At 49.7% G+C, this 19,855-nt stretch overlaps 1 protein-coding gene across 2 annotated transcripts in view; it reads right to left on the bottom strand.

Annotated features, from left to right (window-relative positions):
* LRP12 (LDL receptor related protein 12) overlaps nt 1-5,292 on the bottom strand; it is a 53,111-nt gene extending 47,819 nt beyond the window's left edge. Inside the window, exon 1 of one of the 2 annotated variants that reach the window (XM_083186882.1) lies at nt 5,242-5,292. The gene's annotated coding sequence lies outside the window, so the exon portion shown is untranslated. Of the gene's footprint in view, nt 1-4,873; nt 5,201-5,241 lie in introns of those variants that run through there. The other variant, XM_083186881.1, reaches the window with a different exon arrangement.
* Nucleotides 5,293-19,855: the final 14,563 nt, after the last annotated feature.

Below are 19,855 nucleotides of genomic sequence, written 5' to 3'. Positions count from 1 at the left end.
GAAATTATGAATGTAGGCCCGTTTGTAGCACAAATGGGGGGAGAGGGGGGGGGGGGGGCTGTAGGAATAAGGTAGTAGGAGGGGAATGAATGAGGAAGAATTTCGGGTGAGGGGTGCAGAGCATATCATAGGAAATTAGATCTCTGTGTGGGTTCGTTGTGGCGATTATGGTGGGTGATGGGGATAATGGTCTGGCTAGGAGAGGGTGGAGGATGTGATTGATGTGGAATGAGTAGGAAGCTGTAGCAATGCTAAGTGATGGGGCATAGCAGGAGCAAGGCAGGGGGAATTGTCAGGGCAGCATAGAACAGAAAGTGATCAGTAGGAGAACACGAGTATAAGAGACAGAGGAATAAGACTGTACTGTGGGGGCCAGGTTGTGTGCGTCAGCGAGGAACATGGACACAGCAAGCAGGACATGTCATGGCTGCAGACACATGAGCAGAGAAGAGACTGCAGATGGAGATCATATCTCCATCTGCAGTCTCTTCTATAGTCACGTGCCTGCTGAAGGGCAGGTCATGCAGGTACTGAGGCTGCAATTCCCCACAGGCCTAGTCTGGCAGCGAGAATGAGTGGGTCTGAAGTTGTCGATTGGATCAAGACGACTTGTGTATGAATCGACAGAAATGATCCCAGCGGGAGATACTCCCATCTTTGGCTTATGCTGTTGTCAAAGTCCCCCAAAAAATGGACCTAAGATACAAAGGGACCTTGAAAATGACAGATTTGAAGGTTTCTGTTGTTGGCAGAAAGTGGGACAATTACTGACCCAGCATAACAGAGTCATTATAACATTTGTCAATGCATCCACACAACACAACCTGTTGCTGGTACTTGAGAACTGGAGCAGAGAACCCCTGACCTATATAAAAGGTATGACTGGGAGAGGGAACACAATGAACTGGAAGTCAGTTCAGCCGCTAGACTGCAAGGATGAGTCTGGTTAGGAGACCACTTGACGGTAACTGCAATAATGAATGCGGGACATCAAAGTTGAATTGGCAGAAACACATTCAGCAATGTGGGACTATAAGGACAGTGAGAAAAGAGAGGGAAGGTAAATTTGGGAATCATATGCATAGAGGCAATACAGAAGTCACAAAGGAGGCGATAGAGGTATAGAAGGAGAGTGCTAGAGAAGAGCAGCAGAAATAAGCCTGAGCCCTATCATATCCGACAAATAAGCCTTTCACATCGCACATATAACCCAGGTCTCTGTGCGATGTGGAAGGACCTTTTTGAATTTTTAGAACATGGGTTAATCCTGAGACAGCACTTGAAGACACAGTCAGCTCCAAGTGCTGCCTGCTCCACCCTCCCCTGATGACGCGCTGCCACTCTGCCCAGTCTGACATCAGCAACCCGGCTGTAGGGTGCTTCAACCTTACAAATTCCGGGTCACTCTCGGCACAGACCTGTTTCCAATTCCCGGGTGCGACCCAACATTTGCAGTCTGAAGTGGGTAAGATAGAGGTGGGGGCGCGAACGTGATTGCAGAGAGGAATGCACTGGATGAGGATAGGATAGAGTCTTAAGGTGCTTACAAACTGTTCGATATATCACTGGACCATCAGCTAGTGTGTACCAACAATATGTCTGTGAATGGTGGGCACCGGCACACAATCCATGCACCAAATACAGGATTTTTCTCCTACTAATACCCCTTTTACACTCAAATCCCAGATCTGACCTATTATTTGGAACACGTATCCAAGCCAGGTAGGATCCAGGTTTGCACCATTTACACTGCGGTGCCTACGCACAGTGTAACTGGGGCAGTGCTTGGAGATGACATCATCTCCAATTGCCGGAACTGCCGATCGTCCACACTGGGGGAAAGCCCAGCACCAAGGTAAGCTGCTGGGCTGGCCCCAGCCCACGTGCACCCGCACACAGGCGTCCATTCACCTCCTCCCAGCCTCCGCTGCTGTGTGCGGAGTACAGCAGCGTATACTGTGTGCGCCCCCCACCCAACCTCCATGTTGACCACAGGATGCTGTGGTCGGAAGTAGGGCTTCCCCCATTGCTGCAAACGGAAGCCAGGTTGGATGACCCAGCGTACCCGTTTACACTGCCCTCTAGCCAGTTTCCACCTGTGTTCTACCCTGGTCAGGACCTGGATAGAAGTCCCGTGTAATGGGACACGTATTAACCCCCTTTTACGCGAGCAAAAAACCCAGGTTTTTGCGGTGGTGTAATAGGGGTGTAACAGTTTGAAAGTGGTAGATTCTAGATTAGTATTAGAGGATAGTCTGCAAAAGTTTCATAAGCGACAGACAGATCTAGGAGAACTGGAAGTGAGTAGTGCTTTAGATGTAGTTGTGGTCAAATTTCTGCCGTCAGCGTAGTCTCTGGAGTGTTGGGGATTGGAGCCTTAAGAGATACAATGGACGCTGTGGGGAAAGGCAGCGACTGAGGCAAGCATAGGCAAGTCTCCCAAGACAGCAGAGATATGGGACAGTAATCTGAGATCTGCCTCATATTTTTTTCTTCAACAGAATAGAACAACTAAATGCATGAAATTATGAAGGAAAAATTGAGATTTTACAGAACACAAAGTGCTCTACAATAGGTGCTAGGAGATTGTACAATAGAAGCTTCATGGATACTGTGCACTTTACACATACGACTACAGGAATGTGTAAACATGATCAATTCCATATAAAAGAAAAATCGCTACATACAGATTAGCATCAATGGGCAAGTGACCAGATGTAACCAATTTGTCTGAATGATTTGGCTGTTTAGCATATGCTCCCATAGATTACCAGACTTTAGGCCCCCATACACTAGGGCGACTTGTCCTTAGAACAAGTCGCCCCCGACTTCCCCCTGAGCTTCCCCGGCTGCTCGTCTCGATTTATCACATGTAAAAAACCCGGGGAGCAGGGGGGCTGGGGACGCTGCGGGGACACAGATGCTGCGGGGGACACAGGCGGCATAGAGCCGGGAGCTGTCAGTGCTAGAAAAAAAAGCCTACTGTATACAATGAATAGGCAGCCTGTGATTGGCTGAGCGCTCTCTCAGCCAATTGCTGACTGGCTGAGAGAGCGCTCAGCCAATCACAGGCCGCCCATTCATTGTATGGGCTTTTTTTTTTTTTATTCAGTGCTGACAGTTCCCGGCTCCCCCCGCCCGGCTCTATGCCGCCTGTGTCCCTCGCAGCGTCCCCAGCCCCCCCTGCTCCCTCCACCGCCGCACCGCCCCACTAGGTCCCAAGTCGGGTGGTCGGACGTGCAGCAGGTCCGACCACCCGACGCAGATCCGATGCGCACGGGACCGCATCGGATCTGAGGGGACATCAAAACTAGCCGATTTTCGTCCGATTTAGGCCAGATCCGACTGATCTGGCCTAAATCTGACCAAAATCGGCTAGTGTATGGGGGCCTTTTGCTTCCAACCAGCCAATTAGTTGGACAGATAATCTTAAAAGTCTTGGCTCACTTAACTCATCACGAAGATTATAATATACAGCATGACATCACTGAGCACACTATGTTGTCACATGTAGGGTAGCATCTCTGGGTATAACACCACACAGCGTGGAATCACCAGACACACAGTACTGCACTATTTATACTTTTATAGGGTGGAATTACTGGTACAGATGAGCACATGAAAGGGATCTGTGTGGCTTTGGGGAACAATAGAGTTCTGTGCAATATTGGGACATAATGCCCCATACATCTACAGATCGATTGTCAGATTGGGCTGGTTGGAACAAAAACCTGGTAGAATCTGAATGGCAGTTTGGAAGTTTTCCATCATTTTAAAGCAAATGGTCAACCGTCATTTGCTCTCATCCATTACCAGGATTTTGTTCCAACCAGCCCAATCTGACAATCGATCTGTAGATGTATGGCTGGCAGAATGGGGATCAGTGTAGCATTAGTGTACAGTGGTGGGGCAAAGGTGAACCGTGGAGTGCAGTTAGGAACATTTGGGAGCAGTGGAGTATACTATGGCTCTGTACAAAAGAAAAGCCTTAGCACAGTGGTGACCAACAGGAATTGGTGTAGAATTTAGGCACAGTGGGGAAAGATAGGGATCTGACAATCACCTGCACACAGTGAGGGGACACTAGGAATCTGTGCAGCAGTAGGGGTATACTGTGTATCTGTCCAGCAGTGGGCAAAGCAGGGAACACCAGGGAAGAAAAGCAATGGGCACAGTGGGGAACAATAGAGACGGGAGTAGCAGTGGGCACAGCTGGGAAGGGAGTAGCACTGGGTATAGTGGGGAACACTGTGGATGGCAGCAGCACTAGGCAAAGTGGGAACACTGGGGATAGGTGTAGCACTATGCAAAGCAGAAACACTATGTATGGCGGAAGCACTGGGCGGTCCGCAAGGGGACTCAGACGCACGGCGCCATGCTGGCACCATGAAACTACACAATTACCCACTGGGCACAGCCAGGATGGCAGTAATAATGGGCACAGCAGGGATGGCAGCAGTACTGTGAACGGTGGGGATGGCAGTAGCACTGGGCACAGCGGGGATGCCAGCAGCACTGGGCACAGCGGGGATGCCAGCAGCACTGGGCACAGCGGGGATGCCAGCAGCACTGGGCACAGCTGTAGCAATAGGCACAAAGGGAGTAGCAGTGGGCACAGTGGGGATGGCAGCAGTACTGGGCACAGCTGTAGCACCGGGCACAGCTTTAGCAATGAGCAGAAAGTGGGTAGCAGTAGCACTGGGCACAGCGGGGATGGCAGCAGTACTGGGCACAGAGAGGAGGGGAGTAGACTGAGCACAGGCACAATAGGGTTGTGTGGAGCACGGCTGGGAACAATGGAGGTGTATATGTCAGAGCAGGGGGAGGGAGCCCTGTCAGTGGACGGACAGCGCGGTCACCCAGAGGCACGTACCTGGCAGCCGTGTCCCGGGGAGGGGGGAACCCACCGCTCGGTGCTGGTGAAGGAGGAGGAGCGCGGGGCGCCGTTCACCGGTGACCGGATGCTGCTGCTGGGAGCCCGCAGTCACTGACTTCCCTGCTGCGCTTGGCCCCGCCCCTCTGTCCACTCTCCTCCAATAGGCAAGCGGCGCATGAAGCACCAATCCCTGCGTGGGACTCGTGTACGCACAGTGCAGTGGGGGATAACAGGAGAGCTGTGGTTGGCCAGCTGCTGGGTCAGAGCTACAGTGCGAGTCGAGATGCAGGGGTCGGAGTCGGGGAGTAAAAGGACTGGAGTGCAGTGAGGTGCATTGTAGCGCACACAGTGGCAGGTTGTGTTACCATTACAGCAGGCAGTACAGGGGAGGTGACAGGAATCTCTGCTGCTCTCAGTAGTCCATACCTCCCAACATGACCCTCTCCAGGAGGGACACGCATTGCTCTGCTCCTGCACTTTCCTCTTAAATGTACGATTACCATCACCTGTGTTGAAACACCCTTCTTAGCAATTAACCTGTTCAACACAGGTGATGGCAATCATACATTATGAGGAAAGTGCAGGAGAAGAGCAATGTGTCCCTCCTGGAGAGAGTCATGTTGGGAGATATGGTAGTCTCCAGTGTTAAGCAGGGTACACATATATACAATCATCGGGCCGTTCTTCCGTTCTGGGATGAACGGCCATTCGATTGTATAGGTGTGTACCCTGTCCCGATTCCCTCTGTACGATCGAAGAACGGTCTTGTCTGTCCATTATTGGTCGGTCGAAGGTTCAGTGCTGTTTAATATTCATCCGACCGGACGGGCCCATATCGGAACAAAATTTTGGCAGTATAATTGCAAGATCGATATGCTGGCCATGTGGGCATTCCATAGCTGCATGATCTCTCCTACAGCACAAGAAGCGCTCACCTCTCCCCATGTATATTGAAAGAAATAATCAATTAAATATATATATGGTTTCATTCCCATTATTCTTTATAGCATTTCAATATGGAGTATATATTAAATATATATATGTATATCTGCTATGATTTGTTATCTATCTATATAGATATACGCGTACCCCGTCTATATAGAAGTTTAGTCACCTATCCGGGTGACTAATTTTTAGACGCGTATCCCGTCTATATAGAAGTGTAGTCACCTTGCCGGCTGACTAATTTTTAGACGCGTACCTCGTCTTTATAGTGGTTTGCTATAAGCGTTTTCAAATACAGGGTCAAAAGCCAGTTTTGCAATCTGAAAGCAGTACATGGCTCGTTGTTTGTGCAACTGAACACGTGCATGGGCCGGACATTCGAGCTCTATAAACCAATCACACAGTTTTCTCTGCGCGCCTGCAACATGTTTTCTCTGCGCGTGTGCAACACAAAAGAGTCTTCATTCAGCAGAAATAAGTGAACGTAAACAGCAGAATACACATTCTTTCCCTTGGTGAGTACTCAACCACAGTTTATTGTTGTTATGACATAGGCTTTATTCATGTATTTGTTGTGCGTATCATGAAAGTAATGTCCATTATGTTTTATTTTTGAACAGGCATTTCGAAAATGGCTGAGAAGAATGTCGAGAGTTCATTGTGGCCTACAGAGACCAGAATTGTCTCTGGAATAGTAAATCCAGAGATTATTCGAATAGGCAGAAGAGAGCTGCAGCGCTGGAGGAGCTGGTTACTACCCCACGGCAAACATTGAATGGGTGCGGGCAAGGATTGCCAACATGAGGACAGTGTTCAAAAAGGAGCTGAACAAGATTGAAGCATCAAATAAATCAGGGGCCGGTACAGACCAAGTGTATGTGCCCAGGCTCTGGTACTATGATCTGCTGGCATTCACACCGGACCAAGAGCTGCCGAGGGAGTCCATTGGCAATCTGCCTGCGGCCCAGGCTGCCCCATGCTCCACAAAAAAGGGGGGGTTATGCAGTGCTCTTTTAATGATACAAATAATATATTGTACAATACATATTTATTAATAATGAAATGTAATAAAAAACAGCAGTAAAAACATACAATGTGGCAATTTATGATTAAAAACAGAATGATATATGGACCTGCCAAGAAGAATAAATTGTATAACCTGCTCTGGTCACTCAAAAGATACAGCACGATTGGAGAGAGATGAAGTAGGAGTCCAATTGATATAAACCTAGTGTGCTGCTGGAGGTGTCCCGGTCCTTTTGGGAGGACTGAAATGGCTTGTGGGGATCCTCTCTAAAGTGCGGCTGTGCTTGTTAGGAAATGGTACTCCAATCTACAATCTCCATAGGTTTTTTGGAGGTGTCCCGGTCCGCCAGGACTTCATTGGTATGGGGGTCCTCTCTTAAAGTGCGTAGGTGCTTGGGGTGAGAGTTGTCCCAAATGAAGGGAACAAAGTGCAAGTCCAGATGATTGGGCAGGAAAAAAAAAGTGGCAGGTCTCAGACAGGTCCCTGGAAAATACCAACGCGTTTCACTGTACAAGAACAGCTTTTTCAAGGTGGTTGAAAAAGCGGGGTACTGCGTGCAGATAGAAGTAGTACAGCGGGGTATAGGGCTCAGACAGAGGTAGAATAGCGGGGTGTAGGGCAGGGAAGTGCGTTCGGATGGAGGTAATAGGGCAGGGAGATGGGTAGAATGGCAGGGTGTAGTGCAGGGAGATGGGAGGGTAGTGCGCTTAGATAGAGGTAGGATGGCGGGGTATAGGGCAGGGAGAAGTGTAGGTAGTGCAATCGGATTGAGGTAATATGGCAGGAAGAAATGGGAGTAATGTGCTCGGATAAAGGTAGGATGGCGGGTATAGGGCAGGTTTAGTGCGCTCAGATAGCGGTAGGATGGCGGGGTATAGGGCAGGCAGAAGTGTGGGTAATTTGTTCGCATACAGGTGGTAGGGCAGGTAGATGGGCGAGTAGTATGGTGGGATGTAGGGCAGGCATATGGGTGGGTACTGCGCACAGAGAGAGGTAGTATGGTGGGGCATAGGGCAGGTAGATGGGTGGGTACTGCGCACATATAGAGGTAGTATGGTGGGGCATAGGGCAGGTAGATGGGTGGGTACTGCGCACAGATAGAGGTAGTATGGTGGGGCATAGGGCAGGTAGATGGGTGGGTACTGCGCACAGATAGAGGTAGTATGGTGGGGCATAGGGCAGGTAGATGGGTGGGTACTGCGCACATATAGAGGTAGTATGGTGGGGCATAGGGCAGGTAGATGGGTGGGTACTGCGCACAGAGAGAGGTAGTATGGTGGGGCATAGGGCAGGTAGATGGGTGGGTACTGCGCACAGATAGAGGTTATATGGTGGGGCATAGGGCAGGTAGATGGGTGGATACTGCGCACAGAGAGAGGTAGTATGGTGGGGCATAGGACAGGTAGATGGGTGGGTACTGCGCACAGAGAGAGGTAGTATGGTGGGGCATAGGGCAGGTAGATGGGTGGGTACTGCGCACAGAGAGAGGTAGTATGGTGGGGCATAGGGCAGGTAGATGGGTGGGTACTGCGCACAGAGAGAGGTAGTATGGTGGGGCATAGGGCAGGTAGATGGGTGGGTACTGCGCACAGAGAGAGGTAGTATGGTGGGGCATAGGGCAGGTAGATGGGTGGGTACTGCGCACAGAGAGAGGTAGTATGGTGGGGCATAGGGCAGGTAGATGGGTGGGTACTGCGCACAGAGAGAGGTAGTATGGTGGGGCATAGGGCAGGTAGATGGGTGGGTACTGCGCACAGAGAGAGGTAGTATGGTGGGGCATAGGGCAGGTAGATGGGTGGGTACTGCGCACAGAGAGAGGTAGTATGGTGGGGCATAGGGCAGGTAGATGGGTGGGTACTGCGCACAGAGAGAGGTAGTATGGTGGGGCATAGGGCAGGTAGATGGGTGGGTACTGCGCACAGAGAGAGGTAGTATGGTGGGGCATAGGGCAGGTAGATGGGTGGGTACTGCGCACAGATAGAGGTAGTATGGTGGGGCATAGGGCAGGTAGATGGGTGGGTACTGCGCACAGATAGAGGTTATATGGTGGGGCATAGGGCAGGTAGATGGGTGGGTACTGCGCACAGAGAGAGGTAGTATGGTGGGGCATAGGGCAGGTAGATGGGTGGGTGCTGCGCACAGAGAGAGGTAGTATGGTGGGGCATAGGGCAGGTAGATGGGTGGGTACTGCGCACACATAGAGGTAGTATGGTGGGGCATAGGGCAGGTAGATGGGTGGGTACTGCGCACAGATAGAGGTAGTATGGTGGGGCATAGGGCAGGTAGATGGGTGGGTACTGCGCACAGAGAGAGGTAGTATGGTGGGGCATAGGGCAGGTAGATGGGTGGGTACTGCGCACAGATAGAGGTTATATGGTGGGGCATAGGGCAGGTAGATGGGTGGGTACTGCGCACAGAGAGAGGTAGTATGGTGGGGCATAGGGCAGGTAGATGGGTGGGTACTGCGCACAGAGAGAGGTAGTATGGTGGGGCATAGGGCAGGTAGATGGGTGGGTACTGCGCACAGATAGAGGTAGTATGGTGGGGCATAGGGCAGGTAGATGGGTGGGTACTGCGCACAGATAGAGGTAGTATGGTGGGGCATAGGGCAGGTAGATGGGTGGGTACTGCGCACAGATAGAGGTTATATGGTGGGGCATAGGGCAGGTAGATGGGTGGGTACTGCGCACAGAGAGAGGTAGTATGGTGGGGCATAGGGCAGGTAGATGGGTGGGTGCTGCGCACAGAGAGAGGTAGTATGGTGGGGCATAGGGCAGGTAGATGGGTGGGTACTGCGCACACATAGAGGTAGTATGGTGGGGCATAGGGCAGGTAGATGGGTGGGTACTGCGCACAGATAGAGGTAGTATGGTGGGGCATAGGGCAGGTAGATGGGTGGGTACTGCGCACAGAGAGAGGTAGTATGGTGGGGCATAGGGCAGGTAGATGGGTGGGTACTGCGCACAGATAGAGGTAGTATGGTGGGGCATAGGGCAGGTAGATGGGTGGGTACTGCGCACAGATAGAGGTTATATGGTGGGGCATAGGGCAGGTAGATGGGTGGGTACTGCGCACAGATAGAGGTAGTATGGTGGGGCATAGGGCAGGTAGATGGGTGGGTACTGCGCACAGATAGAGGTAGTATGGTGGGGCATAGGGCAGGTAGATGGGTGGGTACTGCGCACAGATAGAGGTAGTATGGTGGGGCATAGGGCAGGTAGATGGGTGGGTGCTGCGCACAGAGAGAGGTAGTATGGTGGGGCATAGGGCAGGTAGATGGGTGGGTGCTGCGCACAGATAGAGGTTATATGGTGGGGCATAGGGCAGGTAGATGGGTGGGTACTGCGCACAGATAGAGGTAGTATGGTGGGGCATAGGGCAGGTAGATGGGTGGGTACTGCGCACAGAGAGAGGTAGTATGGTGGGGCATAGGGCAGGTAGATGGGTGGGTACTGCGCACAGATAGAGGTAGTATGGTGGGGCATAGGGCAGGTAGATGGGTGGGTACTGCGCACAGAGAGAGGTAGTATGGTGGGGCATAGGGCAGGGAGTAGAATGGGTAGGGCCTGATTCAGCAAGGCTTGCCAAGCAGTGGTTGTTCGCTTAGCGAGCCCTGAAGTGCCACCCACCACCTGGCCAAGCACCCCCCCCCCCCCGAATGCGGCCAAAGGGGAGAGAAATCATGCGATGGTTGCTGACCGTCAGATGATTTGTCTTTCCTTCCCAAAGAAAAGTCAGTCTAAACTATTCAGCCCCCCCTGCAGGCATCGCCCCCCCCCCCCCTGTGTTTTCATGGTGATGCCCATAAACGCTGGGCATTCCCCTGCTTCAGGGACGTTTCTGTCCCCCTGGGCCCTCCCTCCCCGCAACGAATGGCCCGGTGAGTATGTCACTCGCTGAAGCCCTTTGGTACCGGGGTTTGCAAAAGTGCAAAAATGTGCGTGCGCAAACCCTGACCATCGGGGCTGGGGCCGAATTCAGATCGCTAGGAGCAGTCCTGAATTGGCCCCATAGTATGTTGGGTATAGGACAGGAACAGGGGCGCAACTCCTAGAGTCAATGGGGCTCCAAGCCCTAAAGGCACCTGCTGGTTCACAGTGAGATCAAAGTGGGACCGTAGCTCTTGCAATGGAGCTGTGTGGCGTCACTTCTGTCCCAGGAGCCGTGCTCACACCTGCAATAGGGGACTGGAGGGGGAGTGGGGCCCGAGGGGGGTCCCCCACCTGGCTATAACCAGTCCTGGGCTCATGGATCTGTCCTGGTTACAGAAATACAGGGGGGGGGGGGGGAGCTTGGGTCCCCCTGTATTTCTATAAGCAACACCAATCTGTTGGCCCGGTCCTGGTTCCCAAAATACATGGGACAAAAGGAGTAGGGGTCCCCTGTGTTTCAGAAACCAGCACCGGGCTGAAACAGCCAGCACTGTCATGCCACAGCCGGGGGACTCTTTTACATAAGGTCCCCTGGCCAAAGCATGAGCACCATGGCTGGTCAGCTCAGGCAGGGTCCCTGGGGGAATGGGGACCCCCCCCCTAATAAAGGGCCGGGCTGAAGCCTGGGGCTGTCCCCGCCACCCACAGCCCAGGGGTGTGCTTATGCCATTGTAATAAAAATATATGTAATTTTCAAAGAGAAAATCGTTTTGGCATAATGAATATGGATATTTGGAATTAATCAGAATTGAGACCGTTGGTCAATGGTGGTCCGAACTTTGACTGTAGGTAAATTGACTTTATCCCATTTACAGCGCCACCCCATTTTTGTTCTTCTTCTGACTATATGCTGCCACTATGGGCGTTAATCCAACATCATGGCCTGGTCTACCACTGCCATGCAGATGATACACAACTGTACCAGTCCTTTGCTCTGGGTGCTGAGGACCCTAAAACATACCTACCAACATTACCCTCTACTTGAGGGACAAATTGCCCTGTTTCTGGGCTTTTCCTTAATTTATGATTGCCATTACCTGTGTTGAAGCACCTTTCTTATCAATTAACCTGTGTGAAACAGGTGATGGCAATACATTAAGAGGGAAGTCCAGTAACAGAGCATTGTGTCCCTCCTGGAGAGTGTCATATTGGGAGGTATCAGCTACACAGCCATTTAGGGACAGAGATGGTTACTGATGAAAATGTCACACTGCCGGGAGAAGAGGCAGGGGAAGTCGCTGGTTGGAGGAGCATGCTCCTCCAACCAGCGACCATTAGGGGGATGAAAACGTGAGCACCTTAAGAGTGAACTAGAATAAGACCCTGTGTTGGGAATGTTTATTGGTAGTGCTGTTGGCACAAAAAGGGAAAATCTTTACACCGCGTGATTCTTTGTTTGTAGACTGTATGCTTTGTCTATAACCACCTGATGACTGCGTGATGTTAATCAGCCAAGGAGTTTGGTTGTTACTCCTAGTTGTGGTGTAAACAACTTTGGTTTTTATGTAGAACAGACCCTGTGACTTCGTAAAACTGTTTTGTTTTCACAATATACCTTGGTGTCAGTATTGTTATTTTATGACAATGCCAACAATACTGTTATAGAGGGTACACACGGTGAGATGTCCACTATTTTTCTATTCGATTTTGCTTATAGAAGCAAAATGGAATGGGCATCGAATGTTTTTTCTACATTCGATGCAGATTTGATCCTGATGCACGCTCCCGTGCAGTGTAAATCGAATAGAAAAATAGTCTTGTCAGGCAAGACTATATAGTGCAGATTTGTGCTACAAATCGAATGTGAACATTGTAACCAACCAAGACCCAGATTGAATAGGGGTCGAATAGAAAGCATATCTTCCAACATGACCCTCTCCAGGAGGGACATTGCTCTGCTCCTGGACTTCCCTCTTACTGTATAAATGCCATCACCTGTTTTGAACAGGTTAATTGATAAGAAAGGTGCTTTCACACAGGTGATGGCAATCATAAATGAAGAGAGAAGACCAGGAGTAGAGCATTGTGTCCCTCCTGGAGAGGGTCATGTTGGGAGGTTTGAGAAAGTGATATCTCCCCGTGTGTATGCTCCATTACAGTAGAAATGTGCTAAATAAATAACATTACTATTGTTACCATTATTAATGTACACTCCGCAAACAGACGGTATACGGTCATTAGGTCTACAACAACTAGGTCGACATGAGCAAGGTCGACATGGGGTTTTTGACTGTTTTTTGAGACTACATGTGCCGACAGGTGGTATTTCATGCCCTACCATCCACTAGGGCATGGAGGGAGAATATAATAGTGTGCCGAGTGCAGCGGTGCCCTTCAAACTGTGTCCATGTTGATAGTGTTGACATTCGGGTCATAAAACAAGCCCACGTCGAACTTTTGACTGTCGACCTTGCCCATGTTGACCCAATGTTTGTGTTGACCTAATGTCCTCTCGACATTGACCCATGTCGACCTTGCTGCCTGTTGACCTAGTGTTGTCGACTCAATGCTTGTCGACCAAACGATCCACACCCAAACAGACGTCATCTCCAAGGTCTGTATTCAGAGTGTTGAGTCTGGAAGTTGAGTGAGTCTCTTACTTTCCCATTTTTTTTTACTTTTTCATACTTGTCCATGTTGACCATTTGGTGTTGACATATTGACTGTCGACTTAGACACTGTCAACCTTTAATACCATAGCCCTGTATTACAGGAGAATCAGCAGTACTACCAGCTAATAATTGTCTTTTCCTTGTACAGTTCTGTTGCTTGGGTCTGACCATGGCCTCCAATGTACGTTAGCCAGCTTGCATACTTTCCGGCTGAGAGGGCAGCCAGTTCAGTGAGGCAGGGGCTGTTGATAAGGAGGGAAAGGGGTGTGGCGGCCGGCGGATCATCTGGAGTGGGGGCGTGGTCATCCTACTCACCTGCTCCTGTGGCGACCACCCCGGCATCTTCTGTTGAAGTCGCGCTGCTCCCGGCTGCAGTGGTACCCGCTCCGCCTCCGCTGCACAATAGAGATGCAGAGATCCTTCTTCCTCGGCGTCTCTGCTCAGAATGATTTCTGGCCAATCAGGAGCCGAGAAAGTCGGCTCCTTGGCAGCTGGGATAGAAACAGTCGGATCAGGGCCGGAGCTGACGTCACATACCTTCCCCTAAAACGCCTGGGCAATTTCCCTGACACTCCGGCTCCCACCCACAAACGCCAACTTCCTGCCAATCAAATTGCGTACAGCCAGTGATTAAAAAATAAATAAATAAAAACCCGTGATTTTTATCGCAGAAAGGCCTTACCCCAGCGGTTCCCAAACTGTGTGCCTAGGCTCCCTGGGGTGCCTCAGGACACTTGCAGGGGTGCCTTGGGTTGGTGGACCAAGATCAATTCATATTATTTATGGTCAATGTACCAGGCAAAACCAGTGCTGGTGGCTGCCAATCATAATATATGTGGACAAACAGGAGCAAATCCTGTCCCTCACCAGATAACTGTGACATACATCTGTATAAACACACTGCACTTCATTTAATATTTTTTTTCTGAATTTCTCGCTAAGCATTTGGCCTAGGGGTGCCTTGAAAATATTTTGATGCTTTAGGTCGCCGTGATTCAAAAAAGTTTGGGAACCCCTGCCTTACGCATGTGTGCTATGATCCATATGCATGTGCGGTCTATTGATATATCGCATCGGACCTGTCAATCCCATGCAATTTGGACACTTTTCATTGATTGCATGTGATTTTCCCTAGTGTATGGAAGCCTTAAGGGGTACATTGGTACTTGTGTATTATCAGGGCGCCCGATTTAATGTAAATCGCATCCGATTTATCGGCCGATTTTGGGCCGATTCGATCTGCTATGCGATTTAGCGTCCGATTTGCTGCCGATTTTTTTGCCGATTTTCGTCCATTTCCTGCCGATTTGCATGCTATTCCATCCTTGCACACCCCCAGGTACTATGCGATGGTATGCGATGCAATTTTCAGGAAAATGGCCCTGATTGTACAATTACATATCGCATCGCATTGCATGCCAGCAAGTGGCATGCGATGCGATTCGCAATGTTAAATGCACCCCCATTGTCAATGGACACCCCCACTATCAACGCCAACCCGAAGCACGGCGAGCGGCGGCGGTACGCGTCTTCTGACCTTTTCATACCCCCACTATCCACGTCGGCGTGTAGTAGATTTTAGATAGTGTGGCGAGCGCACGCGGATTACTTTACATGTATTCCACATCCCCTCGCGGGGCTTGCTGCGCTCGCCACACTATCTAAAGTCAACTCAACGCCGATGTGGATAGTGGGGGTATGAAAAGGTTGGAGGACGCGTACCGCCGCCCCTAGCGGGCTCGCTGCGCTCGCCACGCTTCGGGTTGGCATTGATAGTGGGGGTGGCATTGACAATGGGGGTGCATTTACCATTGTAAGCACCCATCAGGGTGCTTGTACAATTAAAAATTGCATCGCATGCCACTATATTGCATGCGATGTGATGCACTACAATGAAAATTGGGGGTGTGCAAAGTGTGCTATCATGGAACAGCATGCAAATTGGCCGGAAAACGCTAAAAATCGGCCGAAAATCGACCGCAAAATCGCATCTGATTTTTGCATGCGATTTGCGGCCGATTTTTTGGGCGCCCTGATAATACACAAGTACCGGTAAATTTACTCATTTGTGAGTTTTTAGAAGAGAGACATGTTGGCCATAGCAACCAATCAGAGGTAAACAGGTAACCTGGGTCACTACCGTTCACTGCAATGGAAAAGCTGGTGCTGGGAGTTGCTGTGTTCTCCCAGCGCAGGCTCAGGCCCCGTCTCCGGGTTTGAGCCAAGTTCAAAAAACCTGGGTGCGACCCGGCTTTTAGGTGTAAAAGGAGTATAAGTTGGCACAAAATAAACACAGCGGGCCAAATGTAATAGGGTGAGAGTTTCAGAAAGTGAGAGATTTTGGGAGAGTTTTCCCATTTTTTTTTAAAGCAGCAATCAATTACACTGCAAAACCAGGTTGATTTTGCCATGTAATTGATTGCTGCTTTAAAAAAAATGGGAAAACTCTCCCAAAATCTCTCACTTTCTGAAACTCTCACCCTATTACATTTGGGCCAGTATGTTGGTATGATTGTCTGTTTGCTAGGGACACCTGGAAGCCCTCTGGGAGGCTGGAACGCGATTTAGGAGAACCTTCTAGCAGCTGTGTACATGATATTGTCTTTCTGCGGTTAAGCGATATCACAGAAATGATACTGCTGTGAAGGGAAGGCTGGCCGGGGGTGTGTGGGGCCTGATACCAATGCTTCAAACTTGCCATAATGATAGCGTTTGAATGCAGTCATACGGATGGAGCCTGCCATACGCGCTACATTCTCGGCAATGGGACGCACACATGTCCCAGTCCCGATCTCCACCAGCTATAGCGAAATGGCAGCAAAACAGAGAGCGGCTCCAACTGTATATGAATGAGGCACTAATCGTACTACAGTAAAACCTGTCCAGTATGAGATCTTCTTATCAAATATTAGTGACAAAGTTACAGAAAAGAATAACTTCTGATGCAGAGGTGGGTACAGGGCCAGGCCCATCTTAAGGTATCTGGTCACTGCACAGCTGCCCAGGAGCCCTTGATGCTAGGGGCCTTTGAGCAGAGGCATTCTGGGCTGGGGTAATGGCCTCAGGCCGATGCCTCTGGAGCTTATTGAGAGGCAGGTAGAGGATGCTGTTCAACTACTCTGATGATGACTGACACAGTGGCCTGGCAGTATTCTCTATCAGCAGGGCCGGCCACCACTTGGCAGCTTTAGGCATTTGCCTAGGGCGCCGGCCACTGGAGGGCGGCACTTGGGACGGAGCAGGTCACTGTGTACCCCCCTTTCGCACCCTGGAGCCAGGTGAGGTGAGCTGCAGCAGCACCCGCACCCCTACCCCACCCCCACTCCCACCGTACAGCAGGCGAGCGGTGGTGCTGACCAGAAATCCCCGGCGGCGCTGTGCAGGAACTCTCCCGGGCGGTGATTGACAGCAGGAGCTCAGGAAGCGCTGCTCTGCTATGATGGTGCCATCAGACACACAGCGCATGGGGACACTGAACTTGCGCTGTCTCACTATCAGCACAAGCTTCTCCCCTGGCACCATCATAGCAACGCTTCCTGAGCCACCACTGTCAATCGCCGCTGAGGAGAGTCCCCCCCCCCTGGAGTGACCCGGCGGCGGTGGGCGCATCAGCCTCCCCCCACCCGGTGGGTGAGTGGCGGGTGCAGATCGGGTGAGCGGCGAGGCACCCCCCACCCACCTCTGGGGCGTTGTAATCACTAGCACCGGCCCTGTCTATCAGCCTCCCTGTCTGCAGCCAGACAGTGAAAAAGTGTCAGAATGTTGATTGGTAGATGGCTGGGGTTGTTTTTTTTTTTTCCAAAACGTTTTTATTAAAGTATTGCATGTAATAGTTGTTATACATAGCTAAACATCAATCTCTTGTATCAAAACAATCAGCAAATAAAGTACATTACCATATGAAAACCGTGCATAAATGGTATTTCTTTCCATGGGTGTATTCGCGTCAGGTGTATAGCCTTTCCTTTCTTCAATCCCTGAGAACTCACTTTTTCTATTGCACCTCTTTCCCTTCTCAATATTTGACCTCCCTTTCTCATTTATAGGTGTGTTCAAAAGAGTAACCCTTTAATTTCCTCGTCTCTACCTACATTCGCCTGATTACCTGTCTGATACAATATATTCCTTAAAAATTTCAACAACCAGTCAACTACCCCTACAACATGAACTGCCCCCCCCCCCCCTCCCTTGCCCACCCACAACTAGGACTCGGTGCGCCTCAACTAACTGTTAGTGATCTAAGCAGGTACCAGGTTGTGCCTTCAAACACCTTCATAACATGTTTCCTTTCATTTTCCTCCATTGACGCTATGTATACCCCCCACTTTGCATGAAATTTCTTGACTCCTTCCTCCACCATCGGCAGAGTGGCTTTTCTATCAAAATACAACAGTTGCGTTAAAGTAGACTTAACATCATGCAATAATGGGGATGCTGAGGTAGTCCAGTTGCGTAAGATTACTTTCTTCGCAACTGTCACTATTAAGGTGAGAAATGGAAACAATTCTGTTTTCCTGCCGTGAAGATTCCATTGTGAGAAATTCGCACATAACATAGCCAATGGATCTTTAACTAAGCGTAACCCACATATATTATTTATATACATCATCACCTTGTCCCAAAATTTTCTGACTTTCCCGCATTCCCACAAATGGTGAAAGAACGTTGCGTTTGAGCTTTTACATTTAAGACATATCCCCAGTTCTCCCGGGACAAAGTGCTTTCTTTGGGCTTGTGAGATATACGCTCTATGTAGCGTCTTTATGTGCACCTCCTGCAGCATGGCCGACTGCAACACCTTCAATGTTTTTTCCATGTGTTTATGTAATGTATCTCCCGAGCCCACTCCTGGAATGTCTGCCTGCCACTTAAGCCCCATTGCTTGCCAAACTGCTTCAGGTGTGACTGGTAGTATATCACCATACATATATTTAATTCGGAATGGCCCAGTAGAACTTAAAGCAAATACTTGCTGCATTACATCTTGTCTTTCCTTGTCTATCATTGGGTTTCCTTTTGACTGAATAAAATGTCTGATTTGCAAATACATAAAAAAGTCCCTATTTGGCAGAGAGTATTTAACTGAAAGCTTTTGAAAAGAAAGCAAATGTCCCCCCGGGTCGAACACATCCTTAACTGCCAAAATTCCTTGTCTTTTCCATCTTTCATACCCCTTCTCCGTCATCCCAGGAGTGAATCCGGGGTTTCCCCAGAAGGTGTCATATTTCGTGTTTTGAAAGTTTCTGCCCATGCACTTGTTGATTGCCAACCATGCGGAGTATGTGTCCCTAACAATAATATTTTCCCGGACCTGCTGTGGCAACTTTGCCCGTGGAACGTGGAGCAACCCCGCCAATGAATATGGTGAGACATTTTCCTCCTCCAGAATTCTATTAGTATAGGAGCTAGTTCCCTGGAGCCAGTCCAGGGCATATCTCATAAAAACTGCCTGGCTGAAGGCCAACACATTTGGTATTCCTAACCCCCCGTCCGCCTTTTTGAGGTATGTTTTAGATCTAGAAATCCGTGGTTTCTTGCCCTGCCACAAAAACGAGAAAAAGGCCGTATTTATCTTCCCTATATCTTGCCTAGATACCCGGATTGGGAGCATTTGGATGTAATAGGATAGTTTGGGGAATACTATGGCCTGTAGCACCGCAGCTCTTCCCAGCAATGAGAGTGGCAGTTCCTTCCACCCCTCCAGCAATTTTCTGATATCTTCAATTATAGGAGAGAAGTTAATTTTGTATAAGTCTCTGATTTTGCCTGGAATATTTATGCCCAGATATTTAATGTTATCTGTACTAAGCTTGAAGGGAAGGGTATTTTGCGCGCAAAGCTCATCTGTCTGGGGCCCTAGCACCTGTAAAATCTCTGACTTGTGGAAATTTATCTTATATCCTGCAAAGGAACCAAACTCTTCTATCAGTTTCCTGATGGCAGGTAAGGATTCGGTCAATTTTGATACAAAAAGAAGCATGTCATCAGCAAAGAGGCTGACCTTCAATTCTATTGCTCCCAATGTAATGCCCCTATAATGTGTACTCTCTCGTAGAGCTATTGCCAAGGGCTCCAAGGCCAGAGCAAATAGCAACGGCGACAGTGGACACCCTTGTCTCGTCCCTCTTTGGACCAGAAACGGGGGGGATATGTGACCATTACATGCCACCTGCGTGTATGGTTGTATATATAGAGATTGTATAGTTCCGATGAAGGCTGGGGGAAATCCAAATCTCTTCATCGTTTCATATAGATGGTCCCAGGTGACCAGATCGAACGCCTTCTCAGCATCCATAGACAGAACGACCCGGTCACCTGAGCCCCCCTCCCTTCCCAACTGTTGGATCACGGTCAGCAATTTACGTACATTTACCACCGAGTGCCGACCACTTATAAATCCAGTTTGGTCCTCGGAGATGACTGTAGGCAAAATATGTTTTATTCTTTCGGACAGTATTTTTGT

Source organism: Crinia signifera, chromosome 5, assembly GCF_055691185.1.
Source record: "Crinia signifera chromosome 5, ASM5569118v1, whole genome shotgun sequence".
NCBI lineage: Eukaryota > Metazoa > Chordata > Amphibia > Anura > Myobatrachidae > Crinia > Crinia signifera.
Note: the sequence above shows the minus strand (reverse complement) of the source record. Positions and strands in the feature narration are given on the sequence as shown.